Consider the following 5,792-nt stretch of genomic DNA (forward strand, 5'->3'; position numbering starts at 1 on the left):
TCATGTCCGTGACGTTCTCTCTCTCTCCCATCAGCCCCCTCTCTCTCTCTCTCTCTCTCTCTCTCTCTCTCTCTCTCTCATGCCTCTCTGAGATCCCTCTCTCCTGAAGGAGGAAAGGGGAGAAGAAGCCATTGCTAATGTTCAAACCAGTAAATGGGTGACCAGAGAGATGTTCGCAATGTGTTCTACCAGATTTGGTGGCAAATTCGGAATCAAAAATAAATGGATAGCACAATTATTTTTAAGCTTGACATTTTATAACCTTTTTATTTACATTCCTCTATCAGTGTATAGATGATTTGCTCACTTGCACAAAAATGCAGATATAGTAGCACATAAAATACACAAACATATAAATGACACATGTGATTCTTTTCCCTTACACCGCCGTAATTGTGCTCTTCCAGTCTTCCAGGGTAAACGCAGAGACGGAGAGTTGAGGGGGGAGAAAAGAGAGAGAGAGAACCTCTCCAACTTTACATATGATTTCATGTCGATAATGACAATGTGTGTATAAAGATGATTGCATAAATGACGATAATTGATGGTGATGATGAAGATGATAATGATTATGATGCTTATCATTTGGTTTTTCTACCTGTTTTTGTATTTGCCTCAGCTGCTCTTTGTATTGCCAGACTTGTTTTCGGTGTGAGTTTTGTGTAGATGGTGTGTGGAGCTCTGTGATAGTGATCCGTTATGGGCTATGACAGAAACCCATCTGACCTTCAGCCGACGTCCTCGGTAGCTCGACGACTTCGGATGTTTCCATGGAAACACTTTCTCAGCCATATCATTGAGCGTTAATGACAGCTCGAAGCATGCATCTGATCTCGAGTCTCTGTAACTGTGAACACTTTTTATCAAGAAGGGAAAAAAATGAAAAGGATAAAAGAAATTAGAGGAAGAGCTGACTAGTTATCAACCATATTGATACAAACGTGTTATATACATCTTTAAAGAGCATTTAGATATAAGCTAAGTAAACAAGGATTGGTTAGGTTGGCATAAAATTCTTACATTTCTGACCTTCAGCCGACGTCCTCGGTAGCTCGACGACTTCGGATGTTTCCATGGAAACACTTTCTCAGCCATATCATTGAGCGTTAATGACAGCTCGAAGCATGCATCTGATCTCGAGTGTCTGTAACTGTGAACACTTTTTATCAAGAAGGGAAAAAAATGAAAAGGATAAAAGAAATTAGAGGAAGAGCTGACTAGTTATCAACCATATTGATACAAACGTGTTATATACATCTTTAAAGAGCATTTAGATATAAGCTAAGTAAACAAGGATTGGTTAGGTTGGCATAAAATTCTTACATTTTTTTTATTATTATTATTATCTATTTTCACTCTTTTAGTAATAATCTTAATTTTAAAGTATTTTATTTATTTAAATTATTTTTTATAATTATCTATCTAGAATTATTACTATTTAGAATGTTTTTTCTTACTTTTAAACCAGTGGTTCTCAACTAAATAAAAAATTGGAGAGGACTTAAATTATTAAATGAATTATTTATTACAATTATTTATTCAATAAATTCTATATTAAAATAGATTTAAGGCTCAGATCTATATTAAAGATTGAGAACCACTGCTTTAAACGAAGAAGTCCCCAAGACATTTTAATGTGCCAGTAAATGGCGAGAAGGTAACTGAGCTCCACTACCTCTACTAGATCAGCAGATGGCGCTGTGATCCACATTGTTCTGCAGCCAGTGGCTCTGGCTCTGTCAGTCTCACCTTTTTCTGTTCCATGTTTATGTCAATGACCTGTACACTGAGAGTAGTGCTATGTGTCTGTCACCGATGGTGCACCGTTCTGTGTTCAGGAAATGTAACACAGCCAATCAAACTGCACAGGAACATGTAACACAGCCAATCAAATTGCATGGGTGAAACAATGACCGGGCCTTTTCTGCCAAAACTTGTCTCTTGTGTCCCACTGATCTTTGTGTCTTTTCGGCCCATATTACCATCGTCATCTCAGTCTTCTTTACGAGGCAGATCCTCTGTGGAATGACTCGGCATACACAGACACGCTGCCGAACGAGTCCAACTTTGCAGCATGTGCAAATTAGACGATGTATGTAGCATTTACTAACATATTATCATGCACAATCCCACTCGAGTCGAGTGAGTCCTGTATGTAGCATTACTGATGAAACTGGTAAGTTTGTGGCTCTCCTTTGAGACTGTATGTTTAAGTGTGTCCACAACTGGTGAGTATATGGATGTAAACACTAGATACAGGATCCAAGTTTCATGTCTCCCCTTGCTAGTTGAGCGTTATTAGTTTTTGTTGTCATTGTTTCTTTGAGAACTGCATTCTTAGGAATCTATTACTGAGATTAATCAGTGCCTTATTCACCGTTATTTAGACCGCACATCCCATCTTTACACATTTATACAGCTGCAATGTGTCGGTTTGCAGTGAAGCTGTCTCTTGGTTTCTTTTATCCGTGTCAGGCATTTAGCTTCAGGAGACTTCAGTTTTTTATAAGGAGAGTATCTATATATGCAATACCAAACTGTTTTGAGTTGCAAGAAGAGTCAAGGAAATAGTGTGTCTCTGTGAACGGTGTGTGTATATGTTTGTGATCAGGTCCATGATGATGTGTTTGACAATATTCACCAAGCCAATGATTTTCAGTCATCCTCATTTGCATGCATGATGTAATCTCAACTTCTCCATGTGTGTGTGGCTGTGAGAGAAAAGACAAGGACATTGACATTTCTCATTGTCTGTCATAATTAATCATTACTAACAACCTCAGTTCATGTTTGGCAAAACAAGTGACAATTAAAAATACAATGCCGATGTGGGAGTCACACTGTAAAAAGAAGAAACTAAAAATAAGCAAGTTTTTGTCCGAAAAAAAAAATGTAGAGAAGCATTTACCTCGAGAACTGCATGTGCAATGTGCATGCCACAGCGTTTGATAAAAAGTCAACTGCAGGAATACAAAAAAAATATGAAATGTTTTGTAGAAAAACACACAAGTACAGATAAATCTTTTTTAAAGTAATATATTCCTTTATGCTCTATTTTTGAAAACGAACAAAAAAATAACAGCATATTCTTGGGAGGAAAATCACTTTGATGCAATTTGAAAGTTGTTTATTTCTTTCTGTTTTTAGCTGTTTTTCTGCCAACTAGAAGGAGAGACACTTCAACACTATGTTCAGGGCACGTCAATATGACTACTGTCACAAAAAAGAAAAGAAATAAAAGAGTCAAGAACAAAATCCTTGCTGTTTTTGATTCAGACCTGGGGTGTGCGCAAAACTCTGTGGTTTTTCGTTTTGAAAGCCCTGCTTTCACTATGGTTTTGAGTTTATGATTCTCTCATAATTTCCAAAGAATGTGGTGCATGATTGGGTGTACACCGAGCATTTAGTCTGGTTCTCTGTTTCAGCCTTATCTGACACAGAGGGATCAGACCACGGGAGTAGTCATAGGACACCTCCAGAGCTTCAGAGGTCAAGTACCGAGTATGGTCGGGGGAAAGTGCTTTGAGCAGGATTTACGGAATATAAACTACGGTAGTATAAATTCTGATTTTCTGATTCTGATCTCGCAATTCTGACTTTTCTTTATCAGAATTCTGAGTTTACAATTCAATTTTTGTTGCCAGCACACACACACAAACATTTTTATTGTGATTTATTTTCTTTTCTTTAAAAAAGTCATAATTGTGAGATATAAACTTTGAATTGCGAGAAACAGAGGCTGAATTGTGAGATAAAAAGCTGCAATTACCTTTTTTTAATTTTTTTATTCTGTGGCAGAAACAGGCTTTCATAAAGAAAGTCATGCAGGTTTGGAACAACATGGAAAGTAAATGACGACAGAATGTTCATTTTTTGGGTGAACTAACCCATCAATATGGTCATTGTCACAAGTTAAATAGCTCAGAATCTTAAATCTACTGTATCATCAGGTAGCTTGATAAATGATTAGCTTGTCCCTTCTGTTTTTACCCTTGCTCTGTCCTTTTTCTGCTCCTCCGTGACTTTAGCCTATATGTAGTTCTGCTGATCCGAGTGTTGTAAAGTCGTTTGGTCAGGAGATTGCAGGAGCTAACAGTGCATTCCTATGAGTTCAGACACTGGAGGCTCAGGTTTCAGACTCCACAAGGAAAGGGAGAGGAAACTCATTCCATTAACATGACAATCGATGGGCCACACAGGCATTCAGCAGCTCCCCTCCCCCTTGGCTATCTGCTGTATGTCGGCCAGATGTGCGGATGTGTGGAGGGTTCTGTCCTTCCTCTAGTCTATTAATACCTCCTTCCGCTCACTTGCACATTCCTCTCTCACGCGCCTGCCCCACTTCCTGCTTCCTGCACCCCTCCCAATTCCAACATGGGGCATGATCTGCTGCGTCAACAATAACTATACACATGGCTCAAATGCAGATTTATGTATCTATTACACATATTTATTCCATCTAATTCATGGTGTTCGTTAATATAATGCCACAGTGCAAATCAGGTCTTGGGTTTTGAACGAAATTACAAGATTTTAGTGTGGACAATCTGTTCTAACGGCATGCTATCTTATATAGATAGACAGACAGATAGATAGATAGATACCTTGGGTTTTGAACGAAATTACAAGATTTTAGTGTAGACAATCTGTTCTAACTGCATGCTATTGTAAATAGACAGACAGATAGGCAGGCAGACAGACAGACAGACAGACAGACAGACAGATAGATAGATAGATAGATAGATAGATAGATAGATAGATACCTTGGGTTTTGAACGAAATTACAAGATTTTAGTGTAGACAATCTGTTCTAACTGCATGCTATCGTAAATAGACAGACAGATAGATAGACAGGCAGGCAGACAGACAGACAGACAGACAGATAGACAGATAGATAGATACCTTGGGTTTTGAACAAAATTAAAAGATTTTAGTGTAGACAATCTGTTCTAACTGAATGCTATCGCAGGCAGGCAGGCAGATTCTAGATTTTCAAATAGTTGTATCTCGGCCAAATATTGTCTCATCCTAATAAACAATCAATGGAATGGAAAGCTTATTTATGTATTTATCCATCAAAAAATGGTTTTGTGGTCCAGGGTTTATAAGAGCAATGTATAAACCAGATAGATAGATAGAGCCGGTATCGCTCGAGTACGAGAGTGATATTGCGTTTACACAACAGTTCGACGGAACGTGTGTAATTAAACATGAAGCAACGGAGTGCCTAATAAAACCCTCGTTTGTGCGGAACTACTTCCTTCCGCCACGGATTCAAAGCTCAAGTTGACAGTTAAAAATACAACACTTTTAGAATTCATATCAAGGGCATGTGCTTCAATTATTAGAGAGAAATAACGAGGTTATCAGAGAGACATAACGAGGTTATCAGTGAGAAATAACGAGGTTATCAGTGAGGAATAACGAGGTTATCAGAGAGAAATAACGAGGTTATCAGAGAGACATAACGAGGTTATCAGTGAGAAATAACGAGGTTATCAGAGAGGAATAACGAAGTTATCAGTGAGGAATAACGAGGTTATCAGAGAGACATAACGAGGTTATCAGAGAGACATAACGAGGTTATCAGAGAGACATAACGAGGTTATCAGAGAGACATAACGAGGTTATCAGAGAGACATAACGAGGTTATCAGAGAGACATAACGAGGTTATCAGAGAGACATAACGAGGTTATCAGAGAGACATAACGAGGTTATCAGAGAGACATAACGAGGTTATCAGAGAGACATAACGAGGTTATCAGAGAGACATAACGAGGTTATCAGAGAG

The sequence above is a fragment of the Sinocyclocheilus grahami genome, unplaced genomic scaffold (genome assembly GCF_001515645.1).
Source record: "Sinocyclocheilus grahami isolate Dianchi unplaced genomic scaffold, SAMN03320097.WGS_v1.1 scaffold49.1, whole genome shotgun sequence".
Taxonomy (NCBI): domain Eukaryota; kingdom Metazoa; phylum Chordata; class Actinopteri; order Cypriniformes; family Cyprinidae; genus Sinocyclocheilus; species Sinocyclocheilus grahami.